Source organism: Eumetopias jubatus, unplaced genomic scaffold, assembly GCF_037043125.1.
Source record: "Eumetopias jubatus isolate StellerSeaLion01/CBP00866 unplaced genomic scaffold, mEumJub1_p1.0 scaffold_1, whole genome shotgun sequence".
Taxonomy (NCBI): domain Eukaryota; kingdom Metazoa; phylum Chordata; class Mammalia; order Carnivora; family Otariidae; genus Eumetopias; species Eumetopias jubatus.
In genome coordinates, this window is record NW_028274807.1 from 18492497 (window position 1) to 18510677 (window position 18181).

An 18181-nucleotide genomic window follows, 5' to 3' on the forward strand; every position below is an offset into this window, starting at 1 on the left:
GCCGGCTTATTGTATGTGCTATATATTTTGCTTAGTGTTGGTAGTAAAATAGTTTTTGTCTCATTACCTTTCATTGCAAGGATTGGCTCCAGTTCTGGGGAAGACAATGCTCCACTCACTGCCTCCCACTGAATGCAGCTACAGAATTTGGGTGGAAGGCACAAGACAGCTATTTCAGATATATGGAAAGTAAAGAGTAGCAAGCAGATTGGGGAACAAGACCAAAATTCAAAGTACTGCCTAACTAGCCAAGAGTTTACCAGTGTTTTTTCCCCTCTGTTTACTCCACTCTAGACTCAACATAGCCCAAAACATGTAAGTAGGCTTCAGAATATGGGCCAGACAGATACAGGGGAATCCCTCTAGCTTGAGCTAAATAAGCAAGGTCTCTTCATTCTGAAAGACAGTGGGGAAAATACCCCGATATTTTTTTCTCTTCTCTGTTCTCTTGTGTAGTTCCCAAGTGATGTTTTTGTTGCTGCAGCAGTGGCAGTGACAATGACAGAAGCCTAAAATCCTGAGACTGGGGAATCTTCCTTTCTGATCAGAATGATGTAATGTCAGGAGGATGGGGCGAATCCCCACTGCGTTTTTGTCTGTCTTTGTGTTCCTAGTGTTCAACCCTGGATATGAGCCCATTTTTGAATATGCAAAGAGCAAAGTAAATAAAGCCCATTTTTCTGACCAGAGAACCAAAAACATTGCCCCAAGGGAACCAGAAAGTACTAGTGAGATCTTTGTACTCACTTTGGCAGCACATATACTAAAACTGGAGTGATGCAGAGAAGATTAGCATGGCCCCTGCACAAGGATGACATGCAAATTTGTGAAGCATTCCATAGAAAGAAAGGGGGGGGGATGAACTAGTGAGATCTTCAAGATAGAAGACCTCAAGAAAGTGACCCTAGGGTTCCTTGTGAATTCCTGGGCTCATCTCAAGTTGCACATGCATGGATCAAACCCTAAAAAGTATACATAGAACTTTAGAACTGAATACAGGATATCCAGTTCCCAGATTGGCAGTTGGGTGGTGTACGCATGGCTCAGATCCAAACCTGACTGCAAAGGCTCTGAAAATGTAACTGACATTAAAACCACAAGCACAGGTCTGCCTGGAACTTGTGGTCTAAATGGAACCTGGTTGATTGCCTGCTAAAGTAAAAATCTCAAAATTCCCCATCCACTTAAACAAAACCCAAAAACCTCATAACATAATACTCAAAGCCCAGGATACAATTCAAAATCACCCAGCGTACAACAACAACAACAAAAAAAAAACAAGGAATCTCAACTCAAAAGACAAACATAATCATCAAGCAACAGAGATGTTGGAATTATCTGACAGAGCTTCTAAAGCAGCTATTATGAAAAATGACCCCAAAAAGTAAGGGCAGACACTACTTGAAATTACTGAAAAGACCAAAACAGAAAATATGAAGAACTAAATGGAAATTTCAGAATAAGAAATACAGTAGCTAAGGTTTAAAAAATTCACTGGCTGGGCTCAATAGCAGAATAGAGATAAAGAATGAGTGAACGTGGGAACAGAGGAATAGAGATTATTCGATCTGAACAACAGAAGGAAAAAGTATTGAAGAAGGAGAAGGAGAAAAAGAAAGGAGGAAGGGAAGAAGGAAGGAAGAAAGGAGTCTCAGGGAAAAGTCTAGCATTAATGTCACAGAGCCCCAGAAGAGAGGAGAAACTGTGATTACTTAAAACTTTCCAAGTTTGGCAAAAGAAAGAAACCAAATGCAAGAAGTTTAATAAACTCCCTGGAGCATCAACTTAAAGAAATCCATACCCAGACACATCATTAACTACTGAGAACTAAAGAAAAAAATCTTGAAAGCAGCTAAAAATAAGCAACAGATTACCTACTGAGAAGCTATGATTTGAGTAAGTTCACATTTGTCATCAGAAACCATGGAGGATGGAGAAGTAGCACATTGTTTATGTGATGAAAGAAAAGAAAGGGTAATCCAGGCTTCTGTAACCAGCAAAAATATCCTTCAGGAATAACAGTGAACTAAAGACATTCTCAAATTTAAAAAAACTGAGGAAATATTTAGCAAGCTGACTTGACTTGATCTAAAAGGATTGTTAAAGGAAGTTCTTCAGAAAGAAGGCAAATGATGCCAAAAGGAAATCTGCTGTATCAGGAAGGAAAGAAGAGTACAAAATTGGCATATATTTGGGTAAATATAATAGCCTATTTTTCCCCTTTTGAATTCTTTAAGATAGGTTAGATTGTTGGATGTAGAAACATATAAATTTTATGTTAGTGTTTTCAGTGGAGGTAAATAACAACCGTTCCGTAAACGGGAGAGAGTAAAGAAATCTCTAAGATGGTGAAGTTCTACTTTCTAACTAAAGTATGAAAGTGATTCTCCATAATGATGAGAAGTATGTGTTCTGTAATCCTTAGAGCATTCACTAAAAGGAAAAACAAAAACAAATACACAACCACCCAAAAACCCTGCAAAACCTACAGCACAATATAAAGTAAGGCAGGGAAGGGAAATGAATTGAAGGAATGAAACACAAAGGAAACAAACAGAAAGTAAGTAATAAATGATAGACCAAACATACCAGTAATTACATTAGTTGTCAGAACGCATCAGCTAAAGGACAGAGAATGGATTGTTTTTAAATGACAGAAATTTATCCTATCCACATGACACTCATGTCAACTACAATGATACTGGTAGGTTAAAAGTATGGGAGGAGGGAAAAGTGGGGAGGTGTTTGTCAAGGGGTACAAAGTTTCAGTTATGCAAGATGAATAAGCTCTGGAGATTCAGTGTGAAACTATGTGACTATAGTTAGCAATACTATATTGTGTAATTGAAATTTGCTAAGGGCAGAGATGTTAAATTTTTCTCAACACATACAAAAGAAACAGGTAACTGTGAGGTGATGGGTATGTTGATTACCTTGATTGTCATGATTACTTTACAATGCATGTGTATATTGAATAATCAAGTCCTATACCTTAAGTGTACATAATTTTTAATTAATTATATCTTAATAAAGCTGGGGAGGGCAGAAAGAAATGAGCTATCAAGCCATGAAAAAAAAAAAGTAAAAGGACAGAAAAAAAATATACCATGCAAACATTAACCAAAAGAAAGCTACAGTGACTACATTAATATAAGACAAAGTAAAGTCCAGAGCAGAAAATATTACCAGAGATAAAAAGTGATATTGAATAATGAGAAAAGGGTCAATCAAGAAGACATAACAATCAAAAGGAGAAATTCAAAATTTTGATGTTTGGTTTCTGTAAACAGCAAATGAAGCTAATTTTGTTTTTTGAAACACATTTTACAACAGAAGAACAATATGTGCACATGTTGACTTACATAGAGGGTTAAATGAAGTTATGTGCATTTTCCCTTTCTTTTTCCTCTTTATTTTTTAATTGTGAGTCATGTCAGTGAATTGCAGGTAATACCATGGAAGCTTAGATTTATTCTACTTCTAAACCAGTCTACAACTTGGCAATCCCTGGCATTTTTATGTGTAAACACCTCAACTAGGAAATGAGATATTTAGGGGGATGGCCCACACATAGGCTTTTTTGTAGTGCACCAAAAACCCATTGCAGTGATGGTAGAAATACTAATTTAGCAGACTGGATGGAGAGTGTGCCTTAGAAGTGACACGGAGTAAAGACAAAGACACAAGCAACACAAAATTAAGAGTGTCGGTAATTAAATTTTGTGATAAAAATGACTAAAATAATTAATTTCAACTTAGGTTTATTAAGGAGAAATATATTATTTCATGAAATGCGGAAGAGAATTTTGGAAGGGAAAAGACTATAATATTAAAACCAAGACTCGAATCACTAGCAGGCTTTCCCAACTAGGTTCATGCATTTAAAAAAACTCATTAAACTATTTAAAAGAATGATCTTGGCTTTTTTCTTCTAATCTAAATATTGATGAGAAAGGAGAACTCACAAATAACTACAAGACCCCAAAATTCATCCCTTTCCTGGTGCAGGAAGAAATAGTTCATGAGGGAAAAGAGCTTATCCTGAAATGATTTATCCAAAGCCAGCAAAATCTGTTCTGCTTTTCAGATTATGCTATTAGGAAGACCAACCCCCAGGTGTTTCAATTAATCAATGGTATGATTTAATGATCTGCAAAACTTTGTAGGTTTTTTTTCCTGTACCGCATCATTTATTTCAAATAACACTTTTAAGCCTATATTAGCATATAAGAAACTAAAACATATTTATTCATTGTTAAATCACATCCAAGCTTTTCAATGTGTTACAATTATAAACACCAGACATTAATTATGTCTGTTCATAGGAAAGTAGAGATTTCCCAGCATTTACATTGGCTTAAATTAGAAGTTCCTAAACTTGAGTATGCATGAGAATCACCAAAGAGTACTTGCTAAAAATACATTTCCCCAGGATCTAATCAAGAAAATCAGGTTCAGTAGGTCCAAAATGAAAGCCAGAAACCTATATTTCTAATGACCAACAAATAGCCTTTGGGCTACAATGGTCTAAATTAACTACACCAAAACACATTCCATTTTTGGGCTCCTATTATCCTGTTTAGTTATCAAATTAAGAAATAGAGTCAAACTGCCATATAATGAACTATAACTTCTTTACCTTTCTATAAACTCACATACAGACTTATTCAAATTACTATGGTAAAATATATTCAGGAGGAGTGAAAATAAAAGGCTATAAAAATTTATTTATATTTAATCAAAGTAATTGAATAGAGGGGGCAACCAATGACTTCTTGGTAGGTCCACAACAGTCATGTTTACAAAGCTTATACCTCTGCAAAAATAGGGTTGTAAAATGGTGATCACATTAGAATCTGTCCCATGGGTGGCTACAAAGAATAAATTAGTATTAATTTACAAATCACTTAGAACAATAGCTAGTGCTCAGTAATTTCTAGCTACCATCTGTTCTCCATGATTATCTGTTATCTCACAGATGATGGGCAAAGCAGGGAATGGTATTAGTATAAGAGGGAAGCTGTGTTGGTTCAAAAATTTTTCCTTGCAAAGGGAATCCAAAAAGTGGGAATATAAATACAGTCTTCACCAGGAAAGGATAAAAACCTTAGCTTAAATGTTGCACGGGCTGGACCCTTTCTTGCTCAATTTTAAGAAATGAAAATGAGCACTTGCACTCGGGGCTCCCTAATCAGAAAAACGTACCCTCAGCCTTGCTCAGCTCTTGACTTCTGGCAGATTGCACTTCCATCTGCATTGTCTCAGTGCTGGGAAGCTGGCCTTTCCTCCTGATTGTTTTTGTGCCTTTTTAATATCCTCTGAGGCAGCCTCCGGCAGTGAGCTTCTTCCCTGAGCTGGGCAACTTATTTCCTGAGCATCCATTACTGTTGCTGGAGTACTCACTCTAAGCTCAGTAGAATCTATTGTGGCATTAGTGACACTTTCTTTTTTTTTTTTGCATGGGCCCCTTCATTGCATCTAAGAGGGTGCATTTTTATAACACTTGCAAAGTAAGATATTTTGACTGTTTCTTTTAAGACCACAATCTCTTTCCACTTCAATTGCTTCTCCCTCAGGGGCTTTGGAATGGCCGCACCATTTTAGGGATCCAGCTGAGGGTAAGTGGAACTGTGGATATATTTTGTCTAAGTTTAGTATATCATTTATGTGGTTCATAGTCACTTCCATATATAGTTAAGCTATTGTTAGCTATTCTTATATAGGAATGGCTCCCCCAAATGATCAAACAGCCCCATTCATCATGCTAGAGGAAAGACTGCATTATCTTTCTCTTTGTCTAGGAAAAGGTATTGCAAAGTCATTGTCATGTGAAGAGGAGCTCAAAGAATTTGCAGCCACAAAATGTAGTAAAACATATAGGAATTTATTCTGCTGAGTTGCGTCAGGCAGTTAATCAAATGTATTTTCTTTAAAAAGCGTCCTCAAAATTTTGCAAGCTTCAGACTCCAGGAAACACTGACCTACCACTGGTTTTAATTAACTGGTCTGTTTCTACACTGTATTTCCCATAAGTCTTATTATTTTTAATTTTTAATGCATGATATTGTAGAACTTGTTTTTTCCCCATGAATACATATATCATGTTATAGCAGAAATATCAGTTGCTGTTGTATTATTATTATCAGTACAATTATTGGACTTTGGGAGGGATATATTTAATTAGGCCTGTTCAATAATAGGAAGTGATTTTTTTAAAAGATTTGTTTAATTTAGAGAGAGAGCAGCGGGGGTGGGGGGGAGGGGTGGAAGGAGGGGCTGAGGGAGAGAGAACCTCAAGCAGACTCCCCACTGAGCACAGAGCCTGAGATCCCAGGATCCATGATCTGAGCCAAACCAAGAGTCATCGGAGGGACACTCAACTGACTGAGCCACCCAGGTTGCCCCAGGAAGTGATTTCTTAAAGTGATTTTGTATTCTATATTTTATTTAAAAATTTTTTATTATATTTTTAAAACTACATTTTAAGAAAAAGCAGGAGAATTAAAGCCCATGGAAATATTATCCTTTTTCTAAAGTTAAAAACTAAGCAGATCATAGTTTTCTTGATATATTTACTGAACTTGCATTGTTTTAATAGTTAATTTCTTCCTGCTTTGTTTTTTGTTTTCAAAATCTCTAATATCTGAAGGTAGCAAGGGCCTTGTCCCACCTAAGAAAACACCTAATGTCTGCACCTGTTTAAAGTACTTTAAATTATCTGTTTAAGCTTTCATTATTGAAAAGTGGATAAGGTAAACCATCTTTAACTTCATTAGGAGTATCGAGTTAACCAGAAGGTAGAAATTTCACCTTGTAACAGTCCGCATGTTATCACTCATTAACTTTGCTATCTTGAAATTAAGCTTCCATTTGCTTCTTGGTATCTTTCAGTAAATGAATAAATAAATAAATCAGCATAACAGAGTGACTTGGGTGAGCCCAACACTGGGCTCAATCGCATGACCCTGGAGATCATGACCTGAGCTGAAATTAAGAATTGGAGGCTTAACAAACTGAGCCATCCAGGTGCCCCAGCTATGTGAATATTTTAAAGAACATCGTTTTACCAGGTGGAAGGCAAATCTGGAGACCCTAAACAGGATGTGATAAATGAGAAAACAGAACTTTAAAAGTAAAATATTTTGAAATAGTACAAATATATCTGTAATAAAATCGATAATTTTAACATAGAATTATTTGCCAAATTAGGAATTAAACACAGACCAGGATTTATGGTACAGAACTTTTTAAATGTTTTCTGAAACATTTAACTTGTTCTGAAATGGTTTTGTCATTTAGCTAAATTATTCTTTTCATGTCATTTTTTACTCAAAATTTATTTTATTCTCTAAATATTTAAACCCAGATCTCTGTAATATTAAAAATGTATAAATAGATGCTATGTTTTAATTACAAAGTTAGCCTTCAAAATTTATTTAAATGTTAAGCAATTTTAATAAAATTATCTTTCCTTCTGATACTGTCATTAATCAATGTCTCCTGAGTATCACCTGCATACATCACAATATATACCCATCAAAAGTGTTATTAAAGAAGGACCCTGACTACAAAGAGCTTATAAATTTAGTTTTGTAAGTCAAAAGAGATTTATAAACATTGCATTCTTATGATAGACATTCAGCTAATAAATCCTAAATAAGTTTTGATTTATAAATCCTGTTATTGCCCTTGGGATTCAAGGGACTGATTTATGAGTCAGTATGCTAAACTGTATAATTTGATCAGGCATAAATCTTATTTGGTGATTTCTGTTTTAACCTGTAATTCATAAATCCTGGTCAATGTAGGTTTTCAGTTTTCTAAGTGTTCTGCATTTACCAGTCGGTCTCATAAGTGCATATTTTAGGATGTTGATGATTAAAAGTGATAATTTGCACATAACTCAGTTAAATAAATATAGCAACTGAATAGAACTTTCTCTGTATTCTAGGGATTGAGTTTCTAGAAATGAGCTCTAAACTCATTGATGATTTCAAAGCCTTTTAGCTGGAAGAACAATAAAATATTGTAATTAAAGAGGACTGGTGTGCCAGAAACCACTAATTGTCTTCTAATATCCAGTCTTTCTTTTTCTATAGTAATATAATTTTCATAGAGCACAGTATCTGCCCAGGATAAACACTACATCTCCCAGCCTTCCTTGCAGCTATGTGTGACCATGTGACTAACTTACAGCCAATGGTATATGAGCAGAAGTGATAAGTACACATACTTTGGCTGGAATGCAAAACCAGTTCAGGTCCAAGTAGGGAAGGAAAGAAGTGCAGACCCTGACATGGGAGTGCGATCCTTTTAGGTCTGGTACACTTATTCCATAACAGATAAATGAAGGGGAAAACAATATCTAATATTTTAAGACATTAATTTAAATCTCTTATAGCATTTAGTAAATATTAAATTTTATTTTATTAAATATGTTTTTTATTTTACTATTTTATTTTTTATTAACATATATATTATTTGTTTCAGGGGTACAGGTCTGTGATTCATCAGTCTTACACAATTCACAGTGTATTATTTCTATATTATAATTTTTTTTAAATACTATTTGTCAGGAACTCTGCTAATCACTATGGAAATACACATAAACATGATTCAGGCCTTGCCTTTGTTAAATATATTCCTGAGTAGTAACTTGTTTCTTAACACTCGAATACTTGGAATTGTTTTTAAATTTGTTTTCTGTTTGCCGGTAGAATATAAAAATATAATTAGTGTATGTATATAAATCCTGTCTATAACCTTATTAAATTCACTTAGTACCTCTGGTAATTACTTTGTACAGTAGTTAGGATTTTCTTTTCTTTTCTTTTAGATTTTATTTATTAGAGAGGGCAAGAGCAGGGTTGGGGGAGGGACAGAGAGGGAGGGAGAAGCAGACTCCCTGCTGAGCAGGGATTCCCAAGGAAGGCTTGATCCCAGGACCCCAGGATCATGACCTGAGCCGAAGGCAGATGCTTAATCCCCTGAGCCACCCAGGTACCCCAGTAGTGAGGATTTTCTATATAAAAAATTACCATATGCAAACAGAGAAAGTTATACTTCTTCCTTTATGATCTGTATATGTCTTTTTTTTTTTCTTACCTTACTGCCTGGGAAATATCAAATATAAGTTACTACATTTTGCCTTGCTCCAGAACTTAGAGGGAAGCATCCATTAAGTATGACAACTGAGATTTTTTTCACTGATCCTCTTTGTCAGATTGAGGAAATTCTCTTCTGTTCCTAATGATTGTGTTAAATTTCATCAAATACTTTTTTCCATCTACTGAAATGATTGTATGTTTAGTTTTCTTGTAATGTAAATGATACTGATTGATTTTCAAATTTTAAACCACCCTTACATTCCTGGGGGAATCCCTACGTAGTTATGTTTTTTTTTCCTTTGTATATGTTTCCAACTTTAATTTAGGTAAAGATTTTCTTGTGGATCTTTGCATCTATGCTCATGAGGGAAATTGGTCTGTAATTTCATTTCCTTGTAAATGTCTAGTTTTGTGCTCAGGGTTATACAAGTCTCTTATAACAGTGGAGGACGCATTCTTTCCATCTCTATTTTCTGAAAGAATTTGTGTGAGATTGATTTATTTCTTCTTTAAAGGCTAGATGGAATTCATCAGTGAAGCAGTGAAGTCATCTGAGTCTAGAGTTCTATTTTGGGGAGTATTTTTAATAATGACTTTAATTTTAATTTTTAATAGTTATGGGACTATTTAAATTTTCTATTTCCACTTATATATTTTAAAAAATTCATTTCACCTAAGTCTTCAAATTTAATTTTATTAAACTCATAATATTCCCTTATTATCCTTTAATATCTATAGGATTTTAGTGATAAACCTTCTTTCTTTCTAAGTATTGCTAATTTGTATTCTTGTTCTCTTTCTTTTTCAAATCAGTCTATCTGATCTAGGAGCTTTTCAATTTTATTGGTATTTTCAAAGAAAGAAGTTTTTTGGAAGACAGGTTTGCAAGGGTGTTCTTTTAACATATTTCTTGAGCAGCCACATCTGCCAGGTCCTGAGAGCCACATAGTTCCTGCCTTGGTGGTCTTAGATCAGATCCTGGCAGAAGCCCCGCAGAAAGGCCTGGGGTGGGGAATTGGGCCAGTGGGAAGTGCAAAGGGCAGCTTCCTTTTCTTGAGCATTGTGGCCCAGGGATGTGAGGAACAGTGGCCTGAATCTCAGTCAGGTCTTCTCCACTGGAGAGGACTTAAGTCTCCTTGCCCAATGTCCACATAGCCCTTCATTCCTCGGTTTTTTTCCTTTGGGCTTTGTTGATATTCTCTGTTGTTTTCTAACTCACTGATTTCTGGTCTTAGTTATCTCCTATTTATTTTATGTTTGCACTGTTCTTTTTTCCGTAGCTTCTCAAGTTGGGAGATTAGAATATAGATGCTATAGCTTACTTCTTTTCTAATCCAGCCATTTTAAACTTCTCCTAAGCATTGTATAGTTACATCCCATAAATGTTATAATGAACTTTCATAATCGTTGACATGAAAGTCTATTCTAATTTCCTTTATGGCTTTTTTTTTTTTTTTTGGCTCATCAGTTACATAGAAGTGTATTTCTTGAATTCCAGATACTTGGGGGTTTTCTTAATATCGTTTTATTATTGATTTCAAACTTAGTTCTGCTTTGGTTGGAGAACATACTCTGGAATATTTCAAATTTTGAGGTTTATTAAGATTTGTGTTTGGCCCAGCATATGGCCTATTTTGGTGAATTGTCCACGTGCACTTGAAAAGAAGGTGTATTCCGCACTTGTTAGGTATAGTGTTTTATAAATGTCAATTACTCAAGGTGGTTGATAGTGCTCTTCAGGAGATCTGTATCCTTTCTTGCTTTTTATTGTTGTTCTATTAATTGCTGATAAAGGTTGTTAAAATTCTAACCATGGTTGTGAATTTGTCTACTCCTCCCTTTAACTACTAATTTTTGCCTCATGGATCTTGAATTCTTTTTTCCTCTAAGTGCAAATGCATTTCTGAATGTTAAGTCTTCCTGATGAATTGACCTTTTAGCATTATGAAAATATTCATATATTTTCTTTCCTGCCTTTTAGTGAGTCTTTGAATTTTGAGTACATCTAACTGAATTTTTGTATTTAAAGTTCCTTCCAGGTAGACAGCATATAGTTCATGCCTTTTAATCTATTCTGACAATTCCTGCCTTTTCATTGGAGTACTTAATTTCTAATTAATGTCACTATTGGTGTGGTTGGATTTAGGTCTGTCTACTTACTATTTGTTTTCTGTTTGTCCCATTTGTTTTGTGTTATTTTTGTTTTCTGTTTGTCCCATTGTTTTGTGTTATTATTACATTTTATGACAACATTAACTTTCAACAGACTGAAAAGTGAAGAATGTTTATTGTAATCTAACATTCTTCACTTTTCAGTCTGTTGAAAGTTAATGTTGTCATAAAATGTAATACCTTTGCAATCTTTTTGTTATGTTTTGTTTTGTTTTGTTAGTGCAATCTTCTAGGTCTTTTTACCCCTGTAATTTATGCTATAGTTTTCACATTTATTACATAAGTTATACATGCTATGATTTTCACTTTAAATGGTTGTGATTTTTTTTTGAGAGAGAGAGAGCAGGGCAATGGGGCCAGGGGGAGAGGGAGAGAGAGAATCTAAAGTAGGTGCCATGCCAAGCATAACACCTGATGCAAGGCTCGATCTCATGACCCTGAGATCACGAACTGAGCTGAAATCAAGAGTCAGACGCTTAACCAACTGAGCCACCCAGGTACCCCCATAAATATCTTTTTAAATTAAGATCTGAATTTTTATCTGGAATCATTTCCCTTGGGTTTGAAGAACTTTAGCTTTTCTTGAAGAGAAAGTCTGCTGGAGAGCTATCTTTGTTTTTATTCATCTGAAAATACCCCCATTTCAGCTTTATTCCTGAAAGTTATTTTTGCTCCATGGAGAATGCTGGGTGGGCAATTTGTTGTTTTCATTTGACACTTTAAAGATGCCATTCTACTATATTTTGACCTCCAGTGTTTCTGCTGAGAAATCATCGGAAACTTGTATTTTTGTCCTGTATATGTAATGTGTCTTTTTTCTCTGGAAACATTCAAGATTTTCTTTATCTTTTGTTTTCATTAGTTTAACTGTCACCTTTCCAAGGTTTTTTTTTTTTCTATTTATATCACATAGGGTTCTCTGAGTTTTTTGAATCTGTAAAATTTTGGAAACTTTTGTCCATTCTTTCTTCAAATGTTGGGTTTACCAGTTCTGTCATCTTCTTGTACAACTCCATATGTATGTACTTTTTTGATATAGTTCCACTAATCACTGAGACTCTGGGTTTTATTTTTTCTATCATTTTTTTTCTCCTTGTTCTCCACATTGTATAATTTTGATTGAATGATCTTCAAGTCACTGACTTTTATCTCCAACATGGTGTTAAGCTTATCCAATGATATTTTTGTCTTAGATACTGTATTTTTCATTTCTAGAATTTCCATTTGGCTCTTTTTTTTTTGTACAGTTACTATTCCTCTGTTGAGATTTTCTGTTTATCCATTCATCACAAATATATTTTCTTTTATATCCTTGAGCATACTTACAATAGCTAAATTAAAATTCTTGTTCTCTAATTCTGGCTTCTGGGTCACCTCAGGATCAGTTTCTTCAACTGCCTTTCCTCTTGATTATGTATCTAGTAATTTGAGATGTGTCCTGGACATTGAGAAAAATACATGGTAGAGATTGAATTCTGCTATTTCCTCAAGTATTTATTTGTTTATTTGTTTGTTTTATCAAGTCCCAGTCTTTATCACCTCTGCAGTGGGTAGCTGCTAAAATCTGTTCAATTCTTCTAGCCTCAGGGTTGCTCACAGTTTGTTACATGCATGCATAGTTCAGATGACATCCTGAGATTTTCCTACAATTTATGTATACAACTTGATGTTCCCGCTCCCCGCTGCCCCAGAGTTTCTCCTTTCCCTGATTTCCTCCCTCATTTTCCATCTACTTTGACAGTCCTAATCTCTGTCCTCTTATTCTTAAAACCAGCACACTCCAAGGATTTCTATCCTAAGATTTAGTGAATCTGCTTAATCTGACCGGGGAAAAAGTCTGATCAACAGGAAACTCACCCAATCCCATTTTCTTCTTCCAGGTCTTGACTCTCTTCCAATTTATGCCTGCTTTTGTTTTTTCTCCAGTGACTTTGGGGAATTGTTTTTTATATTGACCAAGAATTCAGTTGTTACCTGTGGTAGGGCTGTACCCATAGGAACTATTCCACTTTTACCATTGCACCAGAAGAAAAAACTGCCCACATCCCTGGTTGTTGATTTTGAGAAATACAGTCTAATGTTCTAAGCAGAGATGCTAAAAGCAATTAGGGAGAGTTTAAGAAAATTTCTTTTAAGAACCGATTTCCTTAAAACATATAATAGATGTCTCTCTTAAAGTGGCATTGCATATCAACCTTGTTGTCTCGCTTACTTTTATATTAAATCAGAGGGAAGGAGATACGCTATTATGAACAGAAATAAAGATGTGAGTCCCAGACATAAAAAAATGCTACTTATGAATTTATGAATGCATCAAAGCTCTGGTTAAACAGCATAGGCTGAATGCAAATGTCTATCTGAACTTCCTCCTGAAGCCTCACAAAGCAATGACAGTAAAGGAATTGAGAGAAAAAAAAAAAAATCACAAGGACAAAAAGAAGACAGCAGACAACAAAAGTAATATTTTGAACTCTGGGAAATAGTTTAACCACTGTTAACTCTTAGACTGGAGAATGCAGTCTGAGTCTGTTGAGGCAGCAAGCCAGAAAGCCAGTCATTTTCACATAAAACTATGAAAATCCTCAGAGACTGTAAGAACTGGTGCTTGCCAGGCAGGTGTGCAAAAAATGGGACTGAAAACTGGAGTGTGGACTGAACATCTTTAAAAGAGAAGTTAGACTTCCCATCTTCCCTCTGTACCCTGGCTGCATCAAGAGAAAACCTGGGGTCTAATTTTGGAGAGATAGCCTCTGATATCAGATAGCCTCTGGATTTGGAGACATCAAGAATAGTTGAGGTTGGAGGGTGAGTTACTATGCTGACATCAGAGGGATTATGGGAAAATCTTCCCATTGAAAAGAGATTTATTCCCTGCATGGCTCCAGAAAGGCCTGCAGCCAGGCATACATACTTGGGGTTGGAGATTGGTGAACTGCCTTCTGGAAGAAAATTGATCCACTCAGAAGAAAAGACCTATGATAGGATTTTTAACCAGAGGGTCTATGAACTTGAATGAGAACAATAATTCATTTTTTGTTTCCACTAACCTCTGAAAATTAGCATCTCTCTCTTGTTTGAATGTAGGTAACAAACCAGTGTAATACTAGCAGTACCTGTAACTTTGTCACCAGTAGGAATCATGGTAATATTTTATCACGTTACTCTCATTGTTTATACCTTGAAAGAGTATTTGCACTCATCATTACTTCAACAGTTATTAGAAATAACTCTAAAGCTTATGATATGATCCATTACTGTTATTGTATCACAATATTACCATAAGCACATATTGTATCACAAATTTAATTTTTAATACTTTGCTATAATTGGTTACATGCATTTAAAAAACATTCTGAAATAGCTTCCACAGGCTTCACCAGACTGCCATGGCACAAAATAAGTTAAGAACCTCCAAACCATGGATACAGGCATTCAGAGATTCCCCCAGCCAAACGAATGATCCCATAATAGCAACACTATAGTGAGACTCACAGATTGAGAAGCTATACTCATGCTTCCCAATCTGGTTCATTTGGGCCTCACTTTTAAATATGATTTAATAGCTAAGGAAGACCACACATTAGAGGGCAACCTCTACTATGAAAGGTGGAGCCAGAACAAAACAAAATAGAGTCAAATAAGAAACAAAGAAGGGAGAGGAACACAGTGGTGAGAAAGTAAACACATGAAAACAACATCATAATTAACATCTTAAGAGAACTAAAAGACTAAATTGCATCTATAAAACAAGACCAGACACTGCACATAGAAGGGAACAAAGAACACGAAGGAGTTCTTGGAAACTCAATTAAGATAGCTTTGGGGTACTTGAGTGGCTCAGTCAGGGAAGCCTCCAACTTTGGCTCAGGTCTTGATCGCTGGGTCCTGGGATCAGGCAGCTTCAGGCTCCACACTCAGCAGGGATTCTGCTTGTCCTTCTCCCCTTTCCTCTGCCCCTCCCACGCCCACCTCCTGCTTGTGCTTTCTTGTACATGCTCTCTCTCTGTCTCTCAAATAAATAAATAAAAGCTTTAAAAAAAAGGTAGCTTCAATAAAAAGTTCAACAGATATATGGAAAATAATATTAAGGACAACATTACTCTTTTCCTTCTTCCAGAAAGTAGAAGAAAAAAGTCAAAGAAATAAAAATAGTATTTTGTCTGCTTTACCTATTCTCTACTTACAAATCATTGCACTGCTTACTGAACATCTTCTGACCTCCATTTCAGCCCACTCACTCCACTACAGTGCTCCCCACATATACCCATTCTCCTATTTAGTGACAGCTGGTTGAGCATGAGAGGGCAGAAAATGGGTTGGTTTGAGGCAGAGCACCAGTAGCTTACTCTTTCCATAGACTGCAGTTTCTGATTAATGAAGGTTCACCTCTGTGGTAATCACTACTCTTGCTTACCAGATACTGCTAGTTTCCTACCTACCAGCCTCATGGTGGTAGGCTGTTCTCTCTCCTGTAGTTTGAGGTTAAGCATTGCTCTGTGGCTTACTTTGGCCAGTGAAACATGCAACAGCTCTGGGAAGCCTTCAAAGGGTTCTTCAATTATTTAACGTGCTCATCCATCACAATCCCTTCCGATCATTTCCCTGGGAAAATTTCTCTGAATCCACACATCAGGTGAGATTCCCTGGCTTTCTGCTCCTACACTTGTACTTTTCTTTCCAGTGTTCACAATGATCAGTGTTTACAAATTCCTGGCTCTTCTGCTTGACTCTTTGATGCAGAATCTTTGCCTGGGCCTGGTACACAGTAGGTGCTCAATAAATATTCATCAAACAAAGAAACAAGTGAATGTAGCATCAAGAAAGCCGAGAATAAGTCTGGAGAATACAGAAATAATATATTGGGGAAGGCAGAAATAAAGATGAAAGCACAGCTGAAAACAGAGCCGGTTAAAGGGCTCTAGTTTAGCGGTGCTCAGGTAACATCAGGAAGCAGGTACATTTCCATTCTGGCGTCTCAGGGCAGCTGGTGTTATAAAAATAGTGACTCAAACTCAAAGGGGAAAAGTTATCATTTTCTTTCTACCTAAGTATTGAATTTTAAAAGCAAAGCTTCAGGCCCTTTCTAATCACATTGGAGTGACTCCTGCCATGCTTTACTAAAACGAAAGCCTCTGAAGTGTGGAGGAAATGGCATTTAAAATGTACTAAGTAAGGTGACTTACACCTTCCCCAAAAAAGTCTGAACTTCCTGCCATCCCTCATTTTGAAATGCTATAATTTGACGTTGCCTTCCTTTGGTAATGTACACTATTTCTTAATTCATATAGATCATACATAAACCTATTTGTTAAAAGCATAATGAAACGTCTCATAGAAAAACAGAGCTTAATGCCTTTGTGGCTTTCAACAATATATCACATCTCCCTTCTCTTTCATGCTTCTCTGGAAACTTAAGTCTTAAGTGACCTTTCTTAATGAGACATACAAACTCACTGGTGGTTTTTTGGATAGACAAGTTACAAATATCTTCCAGGGGGAGTACCTCAGGGTTCACTTAACTCTCGAGCCTGATGGAGGGAAACTGAGGCAGCCCTCGAAGGGTGGGATGTGAGAGTGGCCACTGACCTACCATGGCAGCACATGCAAGAAGGAGAACCTTAGAATGCCAACACTGTGTATAACACAAATGAAATGAGAGAGCCCTTTAAATTTTAGAGGGTGCTATAACAAAACCTGATTTAAAAGTCATTGACTTCCCTCCATAGCCATAGCAAAAGTCTCATGAGCCTGCCTCTCTCTACCCAAATGAATAGAATGAACAAAACTTCAATGGTACAGTTCTTTATAATAGCAAAAGTATTCTGAGCTGAGCCTCCGTCATTCCTCCTTTTATAACTTTCTCCCACCCCCTTTTTGACCTCACTCAGTGAAAAGCTCTTTTAAACTAGTTTTTCTTTTATCTGAAAGAGATACTCACGAGTCAGGCTGTCTCTGTGCCACTCTGCTTTAGCGGGAATTACACCTAGCAATTGCGATGTCAGTAGACAAAAATTCCCAGTGACTTATGGGTAACAAAATGAACGAAGAATGAATGAGTGAATGAAAATAATAAAAGTCCCAGGTAAGGTGTGTTTCTATCACAACCGTTCTGTAGAATGGGAATAGTCCTCTTTTCCTTGCAAGTGTAAAAAGTAAAATTAATTACTTAAGATTTATGCAAACAGCTATTATGGTACCAAAAGTCCCAGCTGGGAACAGCACACTCAAACCAGCATTTGAAGAGAGTTTAATAAAAGGAGCCTTCGTAAAGGGATAGTGACTAGAGAAACCAACAAAAGCTGGTGCAGTGTTCCAGGCTGTCAACAGCTGAGAACATCCCTAACACAAGGAAGGGGAGCAGTTACCCAAATCCAGAGAGAGTAGCTGTATGAAAGGGGCCTCTCCACCAGAGCTATGGCTGTCTGTGGAAGGCAGTCAGCAACTGACTAGAGGCAGAGCCAGAGCATCATAAGGCTCATTCTCACTTTCCTTCCAACCTCCAGTCCCCTGCATTTGGCTGTCATTGCCCAAACCCAGATGGAAGCCAGAAGGCAAGTTGGTCTATTGATGCAGTTGTTATGGGTCAGCCTTCCTGACTACTGAGCGAGAAGGGGTGTCAAGAGGGCTAAGAAAATAACCAATGCGTTAACACATAGTAGAGATGTGATAAATGGCCACCGACTCTGAAGCTGAGTGTAATGGAATGAGAAAGCGGTAATTCATATTCATTGATTTACTCCTTTAACATTAGCCCTTTATGAAGCCCCTATCATGTAAAAGAACTCTGCTAGTCCCTGAGCATACAAAGAAATAACACACGATTGCTGCCTTCAAAGAGTTGTAATGGAGAAATCAGACAATAAATAAGCAAATGACAATATATCATAGTGATATTAGTGAAA

General features: G+C 36.4%; 1 protein-coding gene and 1 non-coding gene across 2 annotated transcripts in view; both read left to right on the forward strand.

Annotated features, from left to right (window-relative positions):
- The window catches only part of CYYR1 (cysteine and tyrosine rich 1), an 85479-nt gene that overhangs the window by 17176 nt on the left and 50122 nt on the right, over window positions 1-18181 (forward strand). The gene's annotated exons all lie outside the window — the stretch shown is intronic.
- LOC114219537 (U6 spliceosomal RNA) lies at window positions 740-846 on the forward strand. Its single transcript, XR_003611402.1, has one exon. It is a non-coding gene; the product is annotated as a U6 spliceosomal RNA (small nuclear RNA).